The 26,107-nt window shown below is 41.2% G+C and overlaps 1 pseudogene; it reads right to left on the bottom strand.

Annotated features, from left to right (window-relative positions):
- Window positions 1-24,571: 24,571 nt before the first annotated feature.
- Window positions 24,572-26,107, bottom strand: part of LOC113928015 — a 99,524-nt pseudogene continuing 97,988 nt past the window's right edge.

Below are 26,107 nucleotides of genomic sequence, written 5' to 3'. Positions count from 1 at the left end.
ATATAAAGTCTTAAAAAAATAAAATAAAACCAAGAGGAACATACCAAAAGAACAAATACAAGATAGAATTAAAAAAAAAAAAAAAGCCAAAAGCCGATTTGTGCAAAAAGATAATAAATTTCCTTTTAGGGCTATTGATTATGAATTTCCTAAGAGGTGGAAATGAGTGTGCAGATTGGCTGTCATTAGCATAGAAGTCAGACTTCGCTGGAGCCCTGGGACTAGATGAGATGTCCCCCGGGGGGAGGGGGAGGGGATGAAAAAAAAAGACATGATCAGCAATAATATTGGAGAATGTGAAGGAGAATCAAAAAAGGTAGAATAAGCTCCAAGAAACCCTCATAGGAGAGTGTAATCCAAAGAGGTTTCTGAGACTGCGGTGTGGCCGAGAGCTCAGGAGACACTATCAGACAGGAGCCCTTTGACGGGCAGGTCCCTTCCGAGCAAGGTGTGTGCCCATAAGTGAGGAAGGCATGGTCTCAGCACGCAGCGGACTTCCAGCATGTGGAAGGAGAGGAGGACAAGCCTGACCGGAACAGTGGTATTAGAACTCCGGGCTAAACTGCACGATGCTGATGACGGTAGCAGGGGGCGTTCTGTGCGGGCCCAAAGTGTCTGCCGCCAATGGGGCTTTGACCCCACAGGGAACAGAGGTGCGGGCTGCTCATACTGCTCACAGTAAGGATGCCGCTGAGGCTAGGACTTGTGGTTTTTGTTTTGTTTTTGTTTTTGTTTTTTTTGCTTTTTGGTTTTTGTTTTTACAAATAGCCCTGGTATGATATAACTGCCCCCTCTAGAAAGTGGCGAAGGATGGTTTAGCCAAACCCTGCTCCCGCTTTCATGACTAGGAGTGAGCAGAAAGTGCCGCCCCCCTGGCCCCCCCAGCTCTGTGGAGGAAAGCTGCAAACACGTGAAGCCCACGTGAACTCCTCACCTCACCATCTCCTCCCGCCTTTTCCTCTCGTTGCAGAGCCTCACCGCCAAAGGCTCTCTTATTTGTGGGGCTGCCAGGTGACGTGATTGCCAAATGGCCTTTCAAACTAGGAATGGAGACAATCTGTTGCTTCAGACACCTCTTTTGTTTCAGAGTACCCCTTTGTATTCTGTACCACAGTGTACATAAGCAGGATTGGATTTCAAGTGTGCTTGGGTGTTTAAAAATCATGTTAGTGTTCCTTACCTGTATCTGCAGCACCACAGAACACGTAATCCAGGAGCTCAGAAAAGAATGGTGGTTTATTAGGATCAGCAAATAGTGAAGGAAGTGCAGTCTAAAGGAAGAAAGTGGCAAATAATGATTCACAGAGCAGGAAAATACCTCAGCCTGTGGAATCCAAACATCCTTTTATTTTTTCACTCATTGAATAAATATGCATTAAGTGCCAACTTCATGCCCGGCATTGCACGAACGTTGGGATTACACATAAGAATAGCATATGTTCTCTGCATTTGAGAGGATCACTGTCTGGTGGGGAACGAAGAAAAAAAATAAGATCTACCATTTATTCTGCACCTATTTCCCATGAAGAACTGCCCTTGGCCCTTTGTCTGGTTTTGCTTATTTAATACAACAAATCTGTGAATTATGTACTAGCTCAGTCTGACAGAGTAGGAGATTTAGGTATAGCAAGATCAGGTAACTTGACAGAAGTCACGCAGCTAATACGGGGAATTCAAACCTAGCTCCCCAGACTTCAAAGTTCATGCTCTTTGCGATGCACCACACGACCTCCTTGAAATGAAAAAGACCTTCAACCTGCCCTCAAAGATTATGCAGACATGTTTACAAACAATAACAACATGACTACGGTAATAATGGAATCACATTCAAGGCTTACCCAGGACTCTTTCAGCATTGAGAAGCATTTTTGAACCCAGACATGCGACTGGATCAGCTCTGAAGGGGAAAGCTTGTGGAGTCCCCTGAGAAGAAGACGTATTTAGAGCTTCTGTCTATCTCTGGTGATGCTTCTGGAAGGTACAGGGCCTGCTAAAATACAGCATCTAGCTGTCTCTCTATGAATCTAGCTATAGCATATAGCTGGATATCTAAGATATAGCACACGGGTATATGGACTGATTTCTAACTTTCACACTAGCCAGAGCCTTGGATTCCTATAGGAAGAGCATCAAGAGAATATAAGCTAGGTATTTTATCACTTTCAGGGAAATGGTGCTCCCACTGCACTGGGTACATATTTCTAAACCAAGACAAATTACATTGCCTAGTACTTACCTGTTTTCCTGTTAGTCTCTCTCACTAGACTGTGAAGCTCTCCAGGCTAAAGACTCTGTCCCATTCACCATATCTCCAGCTCATGCAGATCTTCACTACACTTAGCAGGTGACCATTAACATGTTTAATGAAAGAAAAAAGAAAACTGCAACTCTTTTGATTCCCTGTTTTGTTGTTGCTTTTGTTTTTAAGTTTCTTTGCAAAAATATGTGCTGAATCCTAGGAGAATGCTCAACACAAAAGTGAATAAGACCAACCCTGGCCCTGGTCTTAGCCTGGTTAGCACATCCAACTTTAGCATATTATTAGTTTGATTTAAAAGGGAAGACTCAGGGGGCGCCTGGGTGGCTCAGTTGGTTAAGCGACTGCCTTCAGCTCAGGTCATGATCCTGGAGTCCCGGGATCGAGTCCCGCATCGGGCTCCCTGCTCAGCGGGGAGTCTGCTTCTCCCTCTGACCCTCCCCCCTCTCATGCTTTCTCTATCTCATTCTCTCTCTCAAATAAATAAATAAAATCTTTAAATAAAAAAAAAAAGGGAAGACTCAGTCCTTGCAGGTATCAATACTGGAATAAATGATATAGTAATATGATTTTATTTATCAACACGTTACTGTCCAACATTCCTTAAAAAATAAACTATAACTTGGGGTGCCTGGATGGCTCAGTTGGTTAAGCATCTGACTCTTGATCTTAGGGTCTTGAGTTCAGGCCCCACATTGGGCTCCACTCTGGGCATGAAGCCTACTTAATAAAAAAAAGCAGTTACTCAGAAATAATCATCAGTTAAACGACAAAGTTCATGTTCATTTCATATACTTATTCAGCTCCACTCTCTCCTGGAAACCCACTTAAGTGTCAGGAAAAGAATGCAGGGGGCGCTTGACTGGCTCAGTCAAATAGTGTATGACCCTGGATCTCGGGGTCATGAGTTCAATCCCCATATTGGGTGTAGAGATTAGTTAAAAAATAAAATCTTAAAAAAAAAAAAGAATGCAAAAGTATAAACCTACAAGATGAACAGAACAGCAAAGAGGACAACAGTGGACAAGAATGTCAACAAATGCCTACCTTATGCAAGCTTTTAGAGTAATGATAACAGTTTAAGGAGAACACAAAAGGCTGGATTCTATGCGTCCATAGAGGCAACCAGTAAGAAACAAGCCAGTCATCCTTCAGAACTTGGAGGGCTCAGGAACTGGAGGCTTGGGGCCCACAGAAGGCACTGGCATGAAGTCAGCAGTGGATTGAAAGTCCATGTAAAGCAGTTAGCTCCTTAGGTTTATCTGTCATCATCATCTCCAACCCCCAAAGACAGTAGACTTATTCTAAACAAGACAGGCTCAGGACCAGGGACCCAAGGCAGAGAAGACAGAGCAATAGGGGCTACTAGCAAAAGTCTGATCGTCACACTCTTTTAGTCTACTTTTTCCACCTACTACCCAGAAGGCCATAGCCAGGCTTGTAACCCCTAGGGAGAAAGTTAGAAGATCCTTCTGTGGAGAAATTAAAGGGTACTAAGGGAAAACCCTGTAGAATTCAAGGGTATTCTAATAAAAATGTTTGCTCACTGCCCGATAATTCTATAGTGAACCCCTTAGGCAGTGAGCCTTACACATACACACAGAACATTCATTTAGCATGTGATTCCCTCACAAAGATCACAAGATTTGAGGGACAGCCTCCAGCATGAAAGACAGAGACAAAACAAGAAACAGAAAAAAAGAAATCAGAGGGAAGAAAGACAATACACGGATTAGAAGAATACTTCCAATAAAATAATAAGAATTTTCACAGAGAAGTTAAAAAACATATTGCATCCTTGTAATAGCAATCTTAGAACATGAAAGATTCTTTGGAAATTAAAAATATGAGCTCTGGCATTTAAAAAAATCAATAGAAAGTTTGGGAGTCAAAGTAGATAAAATCTTCCCGAAAGTAAAACAAAATGATAACACAGGTATTAGGAGAGAAAGAAAATGTGAGATTAATCCAGAGGAGTCAATAATTGCCCAATACAAGTTCTAGAAGAGAAACTGGGGTTGGGGAAGCGAGAAGAAAACAAACTACGGGAGAGACAATACAGGAAAATTTCATAGACCAAAAGGATATGAATCTTTAGATTAAAGGGACCACTTAATGCCCAACACAATAAGTAAGAAAAGACTCAACCAAAAAATATCACTGATCTTTCAAATTCAGAACGAGAATTATTTTTACCCTAGAATTCAATTTTCAGCCAAACTACCAAAGAAACCCACAAAAAAACAAAAAAAATGCAAGGGTAGAATAAAGAAGTTTTCAGGCAGGAAAGTTTTCAGTAAATTTACCTCACATGCACCCTTTCTCAGGAAGGGTGTGCCACCAAAATGAGGGAGGAAAGCAAGAAAGAGGAAAACACGAAAACCAGGAAGGAAAGTTCCAACACAAGAAGGAGGTGGGGAGAATCACCGAGATGATGACAGAGAGAAGTTCTGGGATAACAGTGATACAGTAGCCCAAAAGAAACACTGGTCCAGGTTAGAAAAAGGAAGAAAAGGGCCCCAAGAAGGAGGTGTTTAGATTCTAATAGATTATCTGTTCTATATTACTATGTGGAAACTTTCGTGGAGACTTGGAAGTTGTGGCAAAACTTAAGGATAGTTATATACAAAGCCAGGCTGATGAAAACAAGGCAATTATTAACTCCAAGAAAAACAAAAAGCTGTACAAGAAAGGAAAGGTAATTATAGTGTAGTGTTAGCTCAGTAGAGCACATTATATATATAGTAATAATAATACAAACCCTGAATATTGATTTAACAAAAAGGGGAACAAGAGGAAGTACTGTTATGGGGCAGCAGACTTAAATCCTCCCCAACTGTCAGTCACTAAATAATGATCTAGTAGAACATTTGTATTACTTAGAAATATGTAGGTAAATACCAGAAGAACTACTAAAATTAATTAAAAGTAGCTGACTACAGGAACTGATGGTTGAAGGGGGTAGAACAGGGGAATTGCTGTGGGTTTTTCCCTTTATTTTAAAAAGCCTTTTAGTAATATTTGATTCTTAAAATGTATATATTTATTTGGATGGTTTTTAAAAACAATAAGCTGCCATGATTCTAATGAGGCTTATGGTCAACAAATTAGATATATTTTTGCCCTCACGGATCATACAATTTAAACAGAAACCTCAGAAAAATCATATAGACTATTTTCTAACCTAAAGAAGCCTAGGAGGGCGCCTGGGTGGCTCAGTTGTTAAGTGTCTGCCTTCAGCTCAGGTCATGATCCCAGGGTCCTGGGATCGAGCCCGCACTGGGCTCCCTGCTCAGCGGGAAGCCTGCTTCTCCCTCTCCCACTTCCCCTGCTTGTGTTCGCTCTCTCACTGTCTCTCTCTCTGTCAAATAAATAAATAAAATCTTCAAAGAAAAAGAAGCCTAGGAGATTTTAGTCGGAATGCATTTGTTCCTTCCTCTCTTCGTCCATCTGTAGAAATCCTTAGTTGCATGAGTAGGTACTCCCATATTTTCCCAAGATGTTAAGAGATTAATTGCAAAACCTTCCCCACAATCTGGAGTGAACGTTTGTGCACCATACCACTTGCTAACCAAGGCAGAGAAACCAATTGATGTTGGGAGAATTTGTGGTGTCTTTTTATCTGAGTATAAGTTCAGAGAAGGCACCACGGATAGATGGGGTCTGAGCCAAATCTTCAAGTATAATAGATGTGCAATTTGATGAATAGGAGACAGTTGTGTCCCTGATTCGAATAGAACAGCTTGGAAAGGAGTAAAGTTGTAGGTCAAAATCAAGAGTCACAATGGCCATGGGTGGTGGTGGTGGTGGGGGTTCTCAGAAACCTGCAACGTTTGGGGAAATAAGACACTCAAGAGTCACAGAGAATATAACCTGCTAATTCATTCCCAAACTGCAATTTCTTCATCACAGCAGAAATCCCTGGTAGACTAATGAAGACTTTTTGCCTCAAGCGCCATCTCCACAACCAGGCAATAGCTAGCCTCCTTACAACAATAATAACGTGTTAATGACTTTGATAAGGGAAGATACATATCATTATCACCTCTTAATTACCTTTTGGGCAATGGGAAAGCAGCTGTGGAATACACAAATCAAGGAGCCTGGGGAGGAAGTTTCCCAGAAAGTGGTCCCTGTGATTGTTGATTTTGTGCCATTCAGCTTCCATTAATTATCTTATTTTTAAAAAAGGTTACCATTAGTCAAGAAGCAAAGTACAGGCTTGCCGTTGGTTTGGTTTCAATGACAGAGTGTTTCCCTCTAGGAAGATCATTTCCTTGGGGCTTAGTGTTTAGGTTCCTTGTTGATATCCCTCCCCGTCTTCACATTCACAGGACACAGTCCTACACATTTACTTGGCAAACCAAGAGCCAGGAGACACTTTGTGATTCCTCAAGAAGTAGGCAAGCTCCATTTTCTATTTGCTGTGGCACCCAGCACAATGGAACAGCTCGAGAGTAAATACCAGTTGAAGAAAATACATATGTTTATTGCAGGGATTCTACAGTTTTCACTATTTGGTTTTAGATATTGCTTTGAAATCCCTATTAATACACTGTATGTGTATGGACAAATCTAGAGCATCTCTGTGTTCCACACCACAGCCAGCAAACTTCCTAAGCAGGAAAGGGATCAAAACTTGCTCCCACAGGTCACACACCTTTCCAGGTAAGGGGAGGGAGGCCTTTGATTCTTATTTACATAATGCTTTTCAAACTCTTGCCCACCTTTTATAGATGTGGGATGTGTAATCCCCAAAACCTCAGTCCTGAGGTGTCTTGTGCCCCAAAACTCTGCCCAATGGCCAGCCAGGGAGTGAGTAATTCTTGTGCAGTAAATCAATCCTCTCCACACAAAAGGCGGTCATCAACTTCACATTCTCTTTGCAGTATGCTCTCTGGGAGATGAAGGTTACCTGAAAACAATTCCCATTATCACTCCAGAATTCCTGTCTTAATGTTATCTAGCCCTCAATGGAATTATTTTTCAGCTGTATAAAATTCTGCCCCAATTCCCTGTTCATTTTTCACTGTTATCAGTTATAATATTTAATGTTTCTGTGATAACTTATTTCAGTTTGTCTCTCTCTACAGATTGGCAAAATCACTGCCCACAAGAAAGACAGAGAGGAGGGGGGCGGAGAGAAGGAAGGAAGGAAGGAAGGAAGGAAGGAAGGAAGGAAGGAAGGAAGGATGGAAGGAAAGAAAGAAAGATAGAAAGAAAGAAAAAGAAAGAAAGAGAGAAAGAAAAGAAAGAAAGAGAAAGAAAGAAAGAGAGAAAGAAAAAGAAAGAAAGAAAGAAAGAAAGAAAGAAAGAAAGAAAGAAAGAAAGAAAGAAAGAAAGAAAGAAAGAAAGAAAGAGAAAGAAAGAAAGAAAGACAAAGAAAGAGAAGGAGAGAGGGAGAAAGAGGGAGGGATGGAAGGAAGGAGGGTAGGAAGGAAAGAAAGAAACTGGCCTGTGGATACACTGAATTGGAGATATTAAAATGCTCGTTCTTAAAGCTTGTCTTGCCTTATTATTTTCATTTTTACAGATTTTATTCTACTTACGGTTTCTGGCCTAGAAGTAGAGGAGTTACTGAGGTTCTTTATATTCATGAACCCAGAGCAATCTAAATCTAAGATGATCCCTCAAATATGAAGTTATCATAAAACCACAAATGAGCAGTGGGCAGCTGAGATGACCACAGATCCCATTATTTGGATGGGATAAAAAGAGATTAGAAGAAGTGCCTTCCAGATTAACAGTCATCCTGCTTTTCCTGTGGTGATTCTGCATTGTGTGCCTAATTTTCAAAAGTTCAATGGGGCATTTGAATTTTGTGAAATGCAGTTCACTGGGGGTTTATATCTATTCCTCACATATAAGCAGACCTAGAGCCCCTGCTCCAGCCCCTTCCCCTCACAGCTACTCTCAGGCATGCCCCTTACATCCCCACAGGCATGTGGCAAAGGGGCAGGGGAGAGAGAGAGGGAGAGAGAGAGAGAGAGAGAGAGAGAGAGAACGCGCCTTTCTCTTCCACCCCACCTGTGATGGCCTCCTCAGCTTTACCCAGCACCCACCCCACAGCCTCACTTTCCAAAAGCCCCTGCTGCTTCTTTTTCTCTGTTCTAGAAACCAGTCCTCAATGGTGCTCTGAGGCTGGGATTTTACTAAAACAGGAATTTTTACTGTGGACAAGGGTGTTTGGGAATAGCCTGCTGTTGGCTTTGATGATCTCGTGCATCTGTCTCTGTCCCTGGTTGAAGCCGAAGACGAAGGGGAAGGATGTGGAGCCCCAAGCTGCTGATGTGTCTGCTATGAGGACGGTAAAGCAGGAGAACTGTGGGATCAAGGCAGACAGGAGTCCCGGCTTCTAAAAGGCGTGCAAGTGAAAACCGGAAGTCAGAGAACAGGTCGCTGGGACAGGAGAGAAGGAGCTGCCTCGGAGCTCACGTGGCTCCCAGCAGGTGTGTGAGTAGGTTGGTGGGGGAGAGCAGACTACAGACATGTGGGCTCTCCCATTCCTTCCTCCCCACTCCATACACTTTCACACGTGATCCTCTGTTCCCTCTCCTTCGCGCACCCACTGGAAACTACCAGAGCATGTGTCCAGAACTTCCTGAGATAGTCTCTGTCCTAAGTGTCTGTTCTCCTGGCCCTACAAGCAGTCACAGGGAAAGCCAGGGTGCTGGGCTGTGACATCAGACTGGAGGGTTCTGAATATCAGCTTTGTCACTTAATTACTGAGTGGCCTTCCTTAACCTTCTGTCTCCATTTCATGACTCATCCATAAATTGGCCAGAACAGCCCACTGGGTTGCTGTGAGAGTTAAAAGTGACAATAGAAGAAACAGCTTAGCATAGTATCCATCTATGCTAATATCAAATAGTATCTAATTAGTCTCTCATAGTAATAGTAAGCTCTCAATAAATACTAATTTTACTCATAATTGTCATTACTACATAAGGAGATACTTGACACTCTCTCTCTCTCTTTTTAAAGATTTTATTTTATTTATTTGAGAGAGAGAGAGTATGGGGGGCAGAGGGAGAGGGAGATAGAATCTTGAGCAGGCTCCATACCCAGCGCAGAGCCCAGTGCAGGGCTCGAGCTCACAACCCTGAGATCATGACCTGAGCCAAAACCAAGAGTCGGAAACTTAACCAATTGAGCTACCCAGGTGCTCCAATATCTCTAATCCTCTCAACAACCCAGGAAGGGGTAGAATGTCTGAGAAATTCCAGAAGTTGGTGACAAAGCATCATCTCTCCTACCAAGAGAATGATCCAAAAACCTTTTGTTGCACGACTTATCCCCATTTCAAAATGAGAAAATGTGGCTATGGTACACAGAGCTCTCTTACCTTCCCCCATGTTCTCCTTGCTCTTCCTTGAAACTTCACTCCCAGTTACCATGGGACAGGCGAGATGATTACTTATCCCAATGAGTTTGCATGGAGGGAATAGGGAAAGAAGGTGTCCCCTCCTTCTTGAATGGTAGGGTAGGGGAGCACAGAGAAGCAGGTGGGAGGGGGCATGTTGCCATGGTCCCAATGTGCAGATTTGGAGCTCCACTGCTTTCTGAAAAAAAATCCATTTACATCTGGTTTGTTTTTATAGCATTAATATTATGCTGTGCTAAACCTTAGGTACATAGTAGATATAACAGGCTTCCATGTGTTAGCCCGGGGACATAATCACTGTGCAAAACTGCTTGAATTAGAAAAAGGTGTCCCAAAGTTCCAAAGAATATTCTTAGCAATGAGCCATTAGGACATAAGTGGTATAATTTGCAAGCTCCCTGTATGATTTTAAGTCAACCTTAGTCATTTTCTTCCTAAGAATGTGTAGCAATTCATCACAATTGAATCAATGATAGATAAGCCTTAGTAACAATCTGCTTTGACCTCATGGGACTGCAAAGTTGTGACCTTCAGAGGGAGACAGGTGCTCTCTCAGTACTTTAAAATTTTTCCCCAGCATAATCTTTGCACTTTGTATCACTGTCTTCGGTGAAGAGATTTCAACTCTCCATGAATATGGAAGTGTGGGAAGGAAGGAGGAATGGAGGGAGGGAAGGGGGAAGAGAGGAAGAAAAGAATGAATGGAGGAAGAGGGAGAGGATGGGAAAGAGGAAGGAGTAGGGGAAGGAAGGGAAGGGAAAGGAAGCGAGGAAGGAAGGAAGGAAGGAAGGAACGAAGGAAGGAAGGAAGGAAGGAAGAAAGGAAGGAAGGGCTGTGAAATTGGCTCTCTCTCTTACATAGCAGAGTTTATTTGCCCATCTATTAGCTGGATTTAAAAGTTCCAACTCTAAGATTCTATAAATTATTGAACACCTATTAGGGGACTTAGCAGTCTGATGGTTACTGGAGGAAAAGTATAGTGGGGAGAGTTTAGCAAATAGACATTAGTCACGAAAGTTATCCTAAGGAGCTTACAATTTAATTGGGGAATTAAAGTTAACACATGAAACAATCAAAGGACAGTCTATGCTAGCCCATAATGAGGTTCTACATTACTTGTTACAGAGGAAATTGTGAGGTCAGAGGGGAGGAACAGTAGTATGAGCTGGAGGTATCAGGGAAGATTTCTATGAGATTTGAGACTTGGGCTGCTGCCTGGAAGGATCACGAGGAAGAGCAGCAATTGCAATGAAGACAGAGGCTGAGATGAGTCTGTTTGTGGATCATGGAGGCCAGTTTGTCTCGGGAGAGAAACTGGCAGGGTGGGGCCGAATCAGCAATGGCCTTGGAAGTCAGCCTCAGGAATTTTAACACAGGATGTGGTAGCAAATAGAAGCAGGCTGGGAGGTTTTCAAGCAGGACTCCTTCCCCATTCTTTCTCTTCCTCTTCCCAGTGGATGAGGTGACTTGCCTTGTCCAGAATGACCTCGTGGGTGGTGAATTTCCGAGAATGTGGCAGATGAAAGTGGTGGTGGCATCACCAGGCATCTCATTCTGGCTCCCAGATGGTGATAAATCTAGGCCAGGAAGCACCACTATTTCCCCAAGTTCTGTGACTTCACAGAAGTTGCAGGAAACAGGGTGGAGATGGGACGAGAGAGTTTTTCTCCACTGCCTCAGGGGGTGGTATTTTACGAGATGCATATGGCGCTGGTTTAGATCTGAGATGGTTTCCACATGTGTGCCACTTCTCATGACAGATAAGGAACTCATCCAAGAAGTATCCTCTTGGCAAAACAGCTCAATGCTGGGTGATACCACCTCCCATCTTTCTAGATCATCAAGATTTTGTATAGATAGAAAAGCTGTCTCTGAAGACCAAACCGACACACACTTGATGGATTACAGAATAATGGCTATCCGTGAAAATAAATTCACCACAAAAATTGAGCGATCATTTTAACATCCTGATTATCTCAGAATAACTGTTTGAAGTTATTTGAAGCCATTGTGATATTCATAAAGTATCTGAGCTTTCACAAAATGAAAACATGCCATAAAATAAATACCCTTCAAATTTTATGCACATCACTCGATTTGAATAAAATAAATGTTAATTAAGTTTACATATGCAGATAAATTCTAACTAGCCATGTTTCATACTTAGTTATTAGCCACACTTTTCTTTTTATGTCTCATTGAAATTAGCCCTATTATTTAGAAAATATTAACAAAAGAATGCTTTATAGGTTTTAAATATCTATGCATTAAATATGAAATATTATCCAAATAAGAAAAAAAGACATATTTGAAAACAATAAGAAATAATTTTATGGAACATATTTTATGTTAATTTGAGATTTTACTTGAGATGAGAGAAACCATGTGTATTTGTGCCTATCTTTTTTTTTAGATTTTATTTATTTATTTGAGAGAGAGAGAGAGAGAGCATGAGACAGGGGAAGGTCAGAGGGAGAAGCAGGCTGAGCAGGAAGCCTGACACGGGGCTTGATCCTGGGACTCTGGGATCATGACCTGAGCTGAAGGCAGACACTTAACCGACTGAGCCACCCAGGTGCCCCTGTGCCTATCTTTATTGTTTATTATATTATATTAATTATATTATATTATATTATATTATTATATTTTATTATATATCTGTAGCCTACTGCATTTGTCTAAATCTCCATCAGACTGAGTCTTAGGATGATTTCTTATGTGAACAATAAAAGGGAACTTCTACCAATGAATCAAGTAGGCAAAAAAATGTTTGGGGGAAAATATTGAGAAGCAAGTTTGATCTTTTGTTTTATATGCCAATGCGTAATCATAGCAGCTTTAATTAATGTACCTGCTGCAGCATAAATACATTTCAAATCACATTTTCAACAAACATAAAGTAAGGGTCATTGCTTACAAAATCCACTTTGCAGGTAGAAAAAACTGATTGCAAGAATAAATGACTTGTTTGAAGACAGACCATTAGTAACAGATAAAATCAGATCAGGCTGTCTTCACTTTAAGCTCAAAGTACTTCTCATTAACCTCATTTATGTATGCTTACCATTGGACAGGATCTTAGCCCAGAGAAGGGTTCACAAAAGGAAAACAAAAGATCTTAGGATAAGTCTCCCTAGCATTTAGCCTCTTTTAATTCATACAGGAAATTAAACCACTGGTTCTCAAATATGGTTGATCATTAAAATCACCCATGAGGCTTAAAAACATGCAACAGTCAGGACCCACACCAGAGCTAATAAAATAAAATCTCTGGAGGTGGAGTCTTTTGAGACTTCTTTTTTCCAGAAAAATAACATATGTTTATTAATCAACTGCCTAACACACTTCCGTATTGCTTTTTATTTCCTGTTTGGAAATGTCCTGATTCGCATAATCCTCTTTATTTTTTTTGTCATTTCCATTTTCTATATTTTCTGGGCCCTTAGTCTTTTAAAAAGCTCCCCCAAAAGGATTTTGATAATCTTGCAGGTTTGGAAGGCAGACAGTATTAGAAGATCTCAAGAACATTCAGTTTTAGGATGAAAAAATTAAAGGGAAATAATTTGGGCTGAGGGTGTCTTACTCATCATCTTGGCAGCATTTCTGTAGATGGTTGTCAGGGCCAGAAGATTCGTGAATGAAACAACACAAAGGGAAATATATACAAAGAGGAGGAAATCATTCTTACCCAGGAAGAAACAGACCCAGCTACACTAGCTCAATGTTCAAGTCTTACTCTGAGACCAGTTTTAATTCTCTAAATGGCAGTCTTGAATGAAAACAAACAAACAAACAAACACTCTCTACAGGGAAGAATGGCCATCAGTGAAGTTTCTTTTATCCTCTTTGCTGCACACAGTTCTATTAACCAATGTTATAACAGGATTCATCCAAAAACCGAATGCAACGAAACCAACCAAATTACAAACTCAAATGCTTGGTAGAGAATTTTAATTAATCCAGCATTGTGATACACTGTAATTAGGATGTTTACCATTTCATATAATGTATTTAACAGTAAACATCTCCTGAATATAATGTTCTATGATAAACCAAAGAGCATGGTGGATGATCAGTCATAACTTTAGTTCTCATTGTGCAATTCTTTGGGAGCAAATGCACCCACACAACATGGGCATGATGTGACTAAACGGGAATGTCTGTGTTCTCTCTGCTTTTCCATCACCACAACATGCAAGAAGACACGGTCAACAGGGAGAAGGTGTCATGCATGGGTGCATAGGTGCACACATATTCGTTTAAGCCATTGGGTGGCTTAAACAATAAACATCTATTTCTCACAGTTCTGCAGGCTGAAGCCCAAGATTAAGGTTTTGGCAGATCTGATGTCTGGTAGGAGCATTCTTCCTGGTTTGCAAATAGCACTCTTCTGGTTGTATCTTCACATGGCTGAGCGAGCAAGCTCCAGTCTCTTTCTGTGAGGACACTAATCCCAATAGGGGACCTCTATCCTCATGACCTCATTTAAACATAATTACCTCCCAAACTCACCTGCACTCACATTGTGGGTTAGAGTTTCAACATATGAATTTTATGCATCGATTGAGATGATCCTAGAATTTTTATCCTTTATTTTGCTAATGCGGTGTAGCATGTTGATTGATTTGCAGATGTTGAACCATCCTTGCATCCCTGGAATAAATCAGATTTAGTCATGGTGTACAATCCTTCTAATATATTGTTGAATTTGGTTTGCTAATATTTTGTTGAGGATTTTTATATCTCTGTTTCTAAGGGGTATTGGTCTTTGATCTTTTCTTATTGTGGTGTCCTTGTCTGGTTTTGGTATCCATGTAATGCTGGCCTCATAAAATGAGTTTGGGAGCATTCCTACCTCTTCAGTTTTTTAGAAGAGTTTCAGAAGGATAGGTATTAACTTTCTTTGAATATTTGGTAGAATTCACTGGTGAAGTGTCTTGGTCCTGGACTTTCGTTTGTTGAGAGTACATTGATTACAGATTCAATCTCCTTACTGGTAATTGGTCTATGTAGATTTTCTATTTTTTCATGATTCAGTCTTGGAGGATTGTATGTTTCTAGAAATTTATCCATTTCTTCTAGGTTGTCCAATTTGTTGGCCTATAATTCATAGGTCTCTTATGATCTTTTGTACTTCAGCCGTATCAGTTATAATTTCTCCTCTTTCATTTCTGATTTTATTTGAGGCTTCTCCCTTTTTCTCAGTGAGTCTGGCAAAGGTTTTCCAATTTTGTTTATCTTCTCAGCTCTTAGTTTCATTGATCTTTTTAATTGTCTTTTTAGTCTCTATTTCATTTATTTCCACTCTGATCTTTATTATTTCCTTCCTTCTACTAGCATGGGCATTCATTTATTTTTCTTTTTCTAATTCCTTTAGGTGTAAAGTTAGATCACTTCTTTGAGATTTCTCTTGTTTCCTGAGGTAGGCCTATATCACTATGAACTTTCCTCTTAGAATTGCTTTTACTTTACCTCATAGATTTTGGTATGTTATATTCCCATTTTCATTTGTCTCAAGTTTTTTTTTTTCTCCTCTGATTTCTTGGTTGACCTACAGATTGCTCAGTATCATGTTGTTTAAACTCCACACATTCATGATTTTTCCAGTTTTCTTCTTTTGATTGATTTCTAGTTTCATACCACCGTGGTCAGAAAAGATGCTTAATATAATTTCAGTCTTCTTAAATTTATTGAGACTTGTTTTGTGGCCCAGCATATGATCTATCCTGGAGAACATTCCATGTACACTTGAGAAGAATGTGTATTCTGCTGATTTGGATGGAATGTTTTACATATATCTATTAAGTCCATCTGGTCTAATGTGTCATTTAAGGCTGATGTTTCCTTACTGATTTCCCATTTCCTATTTGGGTGATCTATACATTAATGTAAGTGGGGAATTAAAGTCTCCTACTATTATTGTATTGCTGTCATTTTTTCCTTTAGATCTGTTAATACCTGCTTATAGGCTCCTGTGTTGGATAAATAAGTTTACAAATGTTATATCTTCTTGTTGAATTAACCCCTTTTTGTTAAGTAATGCCCATCTTTGTCTTTTGTTATAGCCTTCATTTTAAAGTCTATTATGTCTAAGTTTAGTTACCCCAGGTTTCTTTTGGTTTCCATTTGCATGAAATATCTTTTTCCATCCCTTCACTTTCAGCCTGTGTGTCCTTCCATCTGATGTGAATCTCTTTGTAGACAAAATATAGATGGGTCTAGTATTTTTTTTCTATTTAGCCACTCTAACATTTTGATTGGAGAATTTAGTCCATTTACATTTAAAATAATTATTGATAAGTATGTACTTATTGCCATTTTGTTAGTGGTTTTCTGGCTATTTTGTAGTTCTACTCTGTTCCTTTTTTCTTCTCTTGCTTTCTTCCTTTGTGGTTTGATGACTTTCTGTAGTGTTATGCTTAGGTTCCTTTCTCCTTATTTTTTGTGTATTATTATAGGTCTTGGCTTTGTGATTACCACGAGGCTCACATATAACAGCTTATATATATATGTTTACTTATATTTATATATAAGCATATTTACATATATCTGTATATATGTAATATATATAGATAGACCAGTCTATTTTAAGTTGATAGCAAGTTAAGTTTGAATGCATTTTAAAACTCTGCGTTTTTACTCTCTCCATCCCACATTCTATGTTTTTGATTTCACATTTTCCATCTTTTTTATTTTGTGTATCCCTCATCAATAACTATAGTTATTGTTATTTTTACTACTTTGTCCTTTAACGTTCATAGTCACTTTATAAGTGATTAATTTACTCACTATATATTTACATTTACCAATGAGATTTTCACATATGTTTTCTAATTACCAACTAGTGACCTTTATTTTCAGCTGAAAGAAGTCCTTTTAACATTTCTTGTGAGCCTGGTTTAGTGGTGATGAACTCCTTTAGCTTCTGCTTGTCTGGAAAATTCTTTATTTCTCCTTCAATTCTGAATGATAAACTTGCCAGGTAGAGTTCTCTTGAAGTTTTTTCCTTTCAGCACTTTAAATATATCATGCCACTCTCTTTTGGCCTGCAAAGTTTCTGCTGAAAAATCTACTGATAGTCTAATGGGGTACCCTTGTATCTAATAAGTTGTTTTTCTCTTGCTTTTAAGATTTTCTCTTTATCTTTGTACATTTTATTTTATTTTTTAAAGATGTATTTATCTATTTGAGAGAGAGAGAGAGAGAGAGTGAGTGGGGTTGTGGCAGAGGGGGAGGATCTCAAGCAGACTCCCTACTAACTGGGGAGCCGGAGGTGGGGCTGGATCTCATGACCCATGAGATCATGACCTGAGCTGATCAGTCAGACACCCAACTGACTGAGTCACCCAGGCGCCCCTATCTTTGGACATTTTAATTGTAATATGTCTTGGTGTGGGTCTTTTGGGGTTCATCTTGCTTGGAACTCTCTGAGATTCCTCAATCTGAATGTCTGTTTCCTTCCCCAGTTCAGGGAAGTTTTCAGCCATTATTTCTTCAAATATGTTTTCTGCCCACCCCCTCTTCTTCTCTGGTACTTCTATAATGCAAATGTTACGCTGCTTGATGTTTTCCTGAAGGTCCTTTAAGCTATCTGAACTTTTAAAAATTCTTTTGTTGTTGTTGCTTTATTTGGGTGAGTTCCACGGCCTTGTCTTTCAGATCATTGATTCTTTCTTCTGTTTCATCTAGTTTGCTGTTGAACTCCTCTAGTGTATATTTCAGTTCAGTTCTTGTATTCTTCAGCTCTTTGGTACTTTCTTATATTTTCTATCCCTTTGTTGAAGTTCTCTCTGTGTCCGTCCATTCTTTTCCCCAATTCAGTAAGCATCTTCATGACTATTATTTGTAGTCTTTGTCAGGTAAATTATTTATCTCTGTTTCATCAAAATTCCCCCCACTCCGAGGTTTTATCTTATTCTTTCATTTGGAATGTATTCCTCTGTTTCCTCATTTTGCTTGACACTCCATGCTTATTTGTATGTGTTAGGCAAAACAGCTATCTTTCCCAGGCTTTTTTTTTTTTTAAGATTTTATTTATTAATTTGACACAGAGAGAGAGAGAGAGAGAGAGAGCACAAGCAGGGGGAGTGGCAGGCAGAGGCAGAGGGAAAAGCAGGAAGCTCAATGTGGGACTCAATCCCAGGATCCCAGGATCATGACCTGAGCTGAAGGCAGACACTTAAATGACTGAGCCACCCAGGCACCCTATGTTTCCCAGTCTTAGAGGGGTGGCCCTGTGTAGGTGATGAATCTTATCATTTAACCTTGCCCTAGTTCTTGACTGTCCCCCCATTTGTTTCAGACCTATGGGGCCCAGAAACACAATCCCCCATGGCTGCCAGATTCTCGTGATCAAGAGGCATCCTGTGTGTGGGCTGCATGTGCCTGCTGGCTCTGAGAAGGTGGGCTGCTTGCCCACCACCTCCGGGGGCCTGGGCAGCAGTGCAAGAGGGGGGCACTCACCTACCACCTCTGATGAGCAGGTGCTAGCAAATTAGAGTGAGAGTGAGAAAATTGTGCCCACCAGCACAGGCACTAGCAAGTTAGAGAGAGAATGTGAAAGTGGTTCCTGCCAGCCATCCAACCCTGAAGCGACTTCCAACAGGCTTTTTCTCCCCTCGTAGATGCTTTATGATTATCAGTGAATCTCCTTCACATATGGTCTGGGCTCCTTTCAAACTGCTGCCTTTGCACTGGGTCCTGGGACAAATGAATCTGCATGTGAGCTAAGAGTGGACTCATCATTTCCTGTAGCCCTGTGGTTCTCCTGGATATAAGCCCCATTGGTCTTCAAAGCCAGACTTTGGGGGTATGCCTCTCTAGTGCATGTCCCAAGGGTTGGAGATGCTTGCTCTGGGGCACAAACCCATCACTCCTCGAGTGGGAGTTCTGTATTTATAAGTCCCCTCTGATGGTGGGTTGCCATACTAGGGGTTGGGTTTTTGGTAAAACTACATCTCTGCCTCTCCTACTGGTCTCAAGGTAGCCCTTTTATCCTTGTTGTGGAGTAGCTGTTTGGCTAGTTCTCAGGTTCTTTTCAGAAGGAAATGTTCCATATGTAGCTGTAGATGTGTTGTGTCCATGGGAGGAAGTGAGTTGGGGATCTTCCTATGCTGCCATCTTGAACTGCCTCTTCAACATATGAATTTTGGAGGGACACAAACTCCCAGTCTACTAGTCTTGTGCTGTCCAACAAGGTGGCCACTGGCCACGTGTGGCAACTGAGCCTTGTCCAAGTTGAGATGTGATGTGAGTGCAAAATACACACCAGAGTTAAAATAAAAGCAAAACCACTACTGAAAATATCTCATGAATAATTTCTATCTTGTTACATGTTAAAATAACCCTTTGAGTATATATGGTTAAGTTAAAAATCATCACAATTTATTTTGCTAATTTCTTTTTACTTTTATTTAATGTAACTACTAGAAAATTTAAAATTACTCCTGAGGCTCACACTTGTGAATTGCATTATGTTTCTGTTAAACAGAAGTGGTCAGTCTGGTTCCCAAATGGGAGTGATTTTGGCCTCCAAGGGACGTCGGCAATGTCCAGAGACATTTTTGTCACAACTGGAGGGTTTAGGTGCTATTGACATCTACCTGGTAGAGGCCTGGGACACTGCTCAACATCTTATAACTCACAGGACAGCCTCCCCCCCAATAACAAAGAATTACCCATCCAAAATGTCTAGCACCAAGGTTGACAAACCCTGATCTAGAAAAATCAATTAATAGAGTATAAAAGGAACTTAAAGTGAACAAGTGAAACATCTACAAATCTATATCTATATGATGGAATACATATGATACAGTAATCTACAACCAGTTAATGACCATTTGCAATACAAAGGGCCTGTGGCCAGAAGTATCTTAACTATAGAGAACAAACAGATGGTTCCCAGAGGGAAGGTGTGTGGGGGATGGGTGAAATCGGTGAAGGGGTTTAAGAGTACACTTACCTTGAACACTTGCTGAATCACTATATTGTACACCTGAAACTATTACAACACTGTATGTTAACTACACTGGAATTAAAATAAAATTCAAAAACTTAAAAATCAAATAAATAAACTAATTATAAAAAGGGGGGGGTCCTAAGGCCAGAAGCAACCCATGCATGTGGCATGGGACAAAAGAAGAGACCAGCTCACATTACTCCTTCTGACCCGATTGGTTGTCCTATGTCACCAGCAAGTTAGTTAGGAAGAACTGGAGAGTGCTCTCACGACCCGCAATAGATGGTGTGAAGCTTGTGGCATATACTCACAGGTATGAATATTCACAACAAATACCCACAACAGGTCTCATTTGGTCCCATGTTGAAGACCACATTACTTATAATTCAGACCAGTTGGAACCTTCTATAAATAAGGATTTTAGATTTCAAAATGAGCAAAGTTATTAGGTAAGTGGTTCATCCTAGTGAAATTTATTCCTGCCTCAGTGTGCCATGTGTTTTAGAGAAGTTAAGAAATGGGATGAAATCGGCCCTAACCCTGTAACATTCTGGCCCTGCTTTTCTTTTGCAGGTGTGCCTGACTTCAACTGGTTTCCTTGCCATGTGTTTTTTCTTACTCCAATGCAATAAAGAGTTCTGAGTATTTCAGCCTTCTGCTTGTTTGGATTGCAGCAAGGAGGTATAACCAGCCTTGGATGCGATGCCTGACACATTAGAAGCTGCAGGATCAAAGGGTTTGGGGACTTTGGCTAAAAATTTGGAAACCCTGCTTCTCTGTTTCCATCTTTCTGCAGGAGAAAAGCCCAGTGCTTATCACTGAAGTTCTTCACAAATAAATGCAGGAAAATACGTTTCCTTCCTTGGTCCCCAGAGATGGAAACCTACTCTGCTCCTTCCCCATGCCATATGTTTTACCTGAAAACTGTATTTTGATCGTCCACATCTACAGGCCCTGCTCACCTTAACCTCTTCTCACAGCACAACTGTTGCAATGAGATTTACATAAATGAAATTTTCTCATTTACGCATCAGCATGGCTGTTTCCAGGCCACCTTGGGTCATTTCCTCAACAGGCCGAAAGTGGTGTTCGCTTAAATTCACAGTCTTCAAAATTTAGGCAAAAACAAGTTTCTACTTGGAAGCAAAAATAAACTGGTTAGTGATTAGGTGAAATAAAATTATCTTGTTACAGAAACCATGGGTCTGCAAATGCTGTGCTGTACCATTAAACCGCAGGAAGGAAAAAAAAGGAAACCACATTACTTTACATAACTTTCGTACCTCATATAACCTCCCAGGCTCTCCCTCTTTAGCCAGATTCAGAATCTGCCTTTAAAGCGCAATAATTTTCGGGAGTAGAACATGTCTAGGAAAAGATAAAAATAAACGCAGCTCATTTATATTCTAGGTGATGTACAACAATGGTGAATGGCAGGGAGATCACCAGACTGAGTTGGCCAGTTCCCCTTCTGGGTACACAGCGGCATGGCATTTTCCCACCCTTCTGAATACAGACAGAGCCATGCGAAAGGATGAGCGTCACTTCCGGTTAGCGCCGGGGGGACGTGAGGGAGGGCAGCATGTGTTGGCCGGGATCTTTGAGTGACTTGGATAACCACACTCGCCTGGAGACTCAACGAGGGATATGTAGCCTGAGAGGCGAAGTCACAGAGATTTGGGGCTGTTTGTTGCTATGGCATTCCCTAACCTCTGATGGATAAACACATCAGCTTAGGATCTAGTACCTTGCTTTTACCTTCGGCACCTTTTTTTTTTTTTTTAAGATTTTATTTATTTGACAGACAGCACAAGCAGGGGGAGTGGCAGGCAGAGGGAGAGGGAGAAGCAGGCTCCCCTCTGAGCAGGGAGCCCGATGTGGGGCTCGATCCCAGGACCCTGGGATCATGACCTGATCTGAAGGCAGATGCCTAACTGCCTGAGCACCCACAGGTGCCCCTGTGCCTTTTCTAATATCGCTTGCTTCTTCCCAACCTCACACAGGAGAGGGAATTTAATAAACACATGAAAATGATAATTACAAATAGAAAAATACGTGTAAAGCAGAGTCGTAGTCAGGGAAGAGAGTGATCATCTGACAATAGCCATTTCTCCTGCCATCGTGTGTGTGTGTGTGTCTGTGTGTGTGGTTTTTACAGTGCCACTGCACCCTGTTGAATAATGGGTGATTTGCTTCACTTTTTATTCATGCCAATTCAACAGTGTTACCACAGAATAAAATTTTTTTTACCACAGAATAATTTCTAATAACCCATTTTTTCCATGCCCTGATTTTGGCGGGAGCCAGCGTTCCATTATTTTGGGTGTTTGCGGTCCTTAGTTGACTCCATTAGCATGGAGACTACCAGCTTGGAGAACACCTGCGGTGTCTGAGACCCTGCATCCAGCTTTTCCATGTGCTGTTTTCAATTCTCCCGCTGTGTGCTAACCACAAGTATGCGAGCACGAAGACTGAATGCTAATCAAAAGGGAAAACGGGGTTGGCCATGGCGATGTCTTAGTGGGAAACTCCTCCAGCCCAGGGCATGTGTTGGACACATGACTTGCTGGCAGTGGCAAGCGCCCTACACCAGCTGACTATCAATAACTCGGAAGGTTAGTTATTTTTCTTTTTTCTTTCCACTTAATTTGCAATTTTATCAAAGCAAAATGTGTCCATGACTTAAAAAAAAAAATCAAACAAACAATTCTAAAAAAGCCTCTAAAGAGAAAAAGCCCAGTCCTCCAGCCTGTGCCTCCTGACCCCTGATTTACACTCCACGGATCTCCACTTTAAAATCTATTTGCTGTTTTGTCCCCATGTTTCTAAATAACCTGCTTCTACCGTATTGCTTGATTTTTCCACACTTAGGTAGATGTCTTGATTCCCCATGATAGGACACAAAAACTTAGTGTTTGCATGAACATCTTCTTGCGGACACACATGCACATAACACATAGTATCAATTAGTTTTTACTGTGTAACCAAGCATTTCAAAACATATTGGCTTGAAGCATCTGTTTATTTACTCACAATTCTGTGCATCAGCAGTTGAACTGAGCTGGGCTGGGCTGGGCAGTCCTTCTGGATTTCTGCTCATTCATGCAGCTGTGGTCGGTTACTGGGTTGGCTGGGGGCTGGCCAGACTAAGTGGCCTCAGCTGGGGTGGCTCTTCCACACTCCATGGATTCTTTTTTTTCAAGATTTTATTTATTTATTTGAGAGAGAGAGAGAGAGAGAGAGTGCACGCACAAGCAGGGGAGGGGCAGAGGGAGAAGTAGACTCCCCACTAAGCAGGGAGCCCAACTCGGGACTCGATTCTGGGATTCCGGGCTCCAACAGAGCCACCCAGGTGTCCACACTCCATGGATCCTTTCATCCTCCAGCAGGCTGCGCTGGGCTCACGCACACAGGGAGATGGTCAGGGTTCCTGGCGCAAGTGGGAGCACATGAAGCTTCTGGAGGACCAGGGTCAGAACCGGCTCTCTGGTACTCCCACTGTGTTCTTGCAGAAGGCCAGTTGGGTCAAAGGGAGGAAAATCAAACTCCACATCCTGATGGGAGATGCTGTGCTTCACTTTGTGAAGGATACAGGGGGAAGAGGATTGTGGCCACTTCTGCAATCCATCACAACAAATGGTATATACACATGTCTGCACTCCTCACCACCGTTCTCTTCATACAGCCCTAAACATACCCTAGATCATCAACGGGAGTTAAGTCAGCATTAGCATTTGCCCTGTGATAGTGATGGACACTTATGTTAACTAGAGCTCATACCGGATTAGGATTATATTGTCTTTTATATATACGGATTTCGGCTCCCATCCTCAGAGTAAATAACTGTCTTGCTTTGAATGGTTTGCTTAGTTTTTCAAATGTACTCACCGTTCACTCAGCTCCAATGAAGCTCTCTGCAGTAAGCGTGCATTTCCTAAGGACCAATGCAACAGGTGAATTGTCAGTTGCTTCCCCCACGCCTTGGATTCATCCCTTCTGAACCCTCTGTCCTTCTATTCCAATCTGTACGGGCTGTTCTTTGGACCTGTTACAGAGTAATCACTCTGAGGTTCTCTTGGCTGCTTTCTTCTGTAGGACGCCCTGTTTCTTGGCTAAGAGCATCTTCTCTCTGAGTTTTCTCCTCCTTTTGGAGGAACATAACCTCTAGTAAATTCCTGAAAAACAGTGCATGGGAGGCAACTTTTTGAGACTTTGAATGGCTGCAGATGCTATCCCACTTGCAGACTTGTTTGCTTGCTTAGAAATTCTATGGGGGAGACTACTTTCTCCAGAGTTGTTCAGGCACTGTTCTTCTACCTCCCAGTATTACTTTTAAGGCCTCAGATATCATTCTGATGCCTGGCCCTTTGTCCATAATCAGGTTTTCTTCTCTAGAAGTTTCTTTAAGAATCACCTCTGTTACCGGACTTCTGAAAAAACACAATGATGTATCTCATTGGGGGTCTTCTTCCATCCCTGCTGTAGGCTTCTTGACTCTGGGTCCAGTAACCTTTCCATCTTGTTCTGGGACACCTATTGGGTATCCTTTATAGAGATTCTTATTTTATCATTTTTCTCTTATTTTAAAACTATTTGTTTTGTTTTACTTTTATGAAGGCTTCCCTTCCCTCCCTGCCTCCCTCTTTCTTTTTCTTTTTCTTTTTCTTTTTCTTTTTCTTTTTCTTTCTTTCTTTCTTTCTTTCTTTCTTTCTTTCTTTCTTTCTTTCTTTCTTTCTTTCTTTCTTTCTTTCTTTCTTTCTTTCTTTCTTTCTTTCTTTCTTTCTTTCCTTCTCTTTCTTCCTTCCTTCCTTCCTTCCTTCCTTCTTTCTTTTCTTTTCTTTTCTTTTCTTTTCTTTCTCTCTCCCTCCACCCTTCCCCTTCCCTTCCCTTCTCTTCCCTTCCCTTTCCTTAACTGGCTGGCCAATAAGCTTGTCTTTATCTGAAAAACCTTCACAGAAAATTGTGGTTTGGCTTAGCCCTCAGGAGCTGGCTCCTGAGCTCTGAGGAAGTTTGCCTTCTTCTGAGTTACATGAGCTCTCTTCTGAGCAAGAGATATTCTGGAACAGTTCTGCCCCTTCTTTTGAAGTTCTTTCTTAGGCTTCTTCTTATAGACTGGCTTCTCCCATATAGCAGTATGAGTTTTCTTGGACATTTCTTCCGTCAGGTCTGGAGTTTATGTTGTTCTTTATGGAGTGAGCATATTGTTTCTGGTAAGCATCTTTCCTCCCTTCCATTAGGTAACACGCATCATCTGCAATGATCTGACCCACGGTGTGCCTCCAGTGTATGTCTGCATTGGATTCCCTGCTTTCGGAATCACAATCAGGGAATCGCGTGGTACTGTAAGGGCCTCCAAAGTTCCAGTGGTAGTCAGGCAAGGCCTGCATTCAAACAGCAGGTGGAAGCACCCGGTTGACAACCAATGCTTTCCTCCTTATATCTGTCTCTGGTCACCCCCATTTGGCCTCCGGAGATCTTGTCTCTGCCAAACCCACTGAGAAGCCTGCAGGCCAGCAGCAGGTCGGTACCATGTGGGGCAGCATGCTTTGTCAGGCCAGTCTTCACACCATACTCTGGAAGCTTATGAGCCTTCACTGTGCAGACTACCATATCCCCTTCTGTATGGGCATGAGCAATCTGACAATTAACCTCTCTGTGGGTTACATGGACTGTTTTGGGTATATGGTACCTATTTTTGTCCTGGATTAATAAGTGTTTCTGAGCATAGTAATCAGTTTTATCCTCTTGTTTTCATCTAAATTCCTTTGTATCTCTTAAAGTAAGACTTCTTTTTTTTTTTTAAAGATTTTATTTATTTGCCAGAGAGAGAGAGAGCAGAAGCAGAGGGAGAAGCAGACAGAGGGTGAAGCAGGCTCCCCACTGAGCAAGGAGCCCGATGTGGGACTCGATTCCAGGACCCTGGGATCATGACCTGAGCTGAAGGCAGATGCTTAACTGACTGAGCCACCCAGGCATCCCAAAGTAGGACTTATTCTTGATATCTTTAACAGGGACCCATGTCCACGGCTTGCCATAGACCTCTTTTTCGCAGGTTTTTAAACTTATTTCTCTGCATTTCTAATTTAGTATTTATTCTATTATATTTTTAAATTCAAGGAGCTCTTTAAATCTGCTAAATGTTCCTTTTTTTTTAAATGTTCCTTTTTAAGGGCACTCCGTTCTTGTTCTGCTTTCATGGATATGATATTCTCTCTTATTTCTCTGAGGGTTGGTTGGTTGGTTTGTTTCCTTACTTTTTCTTTACATTTTCTTCTGGTCCCTTCATGGTCTCTTCCCTCTGTGATGTTTATTAATTTTGAACTTTGCCTTTTATGTTAGTTATTTCCTTCAAATACCTGTTATTCCTTGGATGCTGTAAAACGCTGACGGCAGCCCGGAGAGTATGGGTGGGATTTGCAACGGATGGGATTCACTGATCAGGAGTCGGGTCCCCCGCATAGTATCTGCATAGGTTTCTATCTCAGCAGCAACATATGACCACAGCCTT

Source organism: Zalophus californianus, chromosome 7, assembly GCF_009762305.2.
Source record: "Zalophus californianus isolate mZalCal1 chromosome 7, mZalCal1.pri.v2, whole genome shotgun sequence".
Lineage (NCBI taxonomy): Eukaryota > Metazoa > Chordata > Mammalia > Carnivora > Otariidae > Zalophus > Zalophus californianus.
This window is presented reverse-complemented; position numbering and strand designations above follow the sequence as displayed.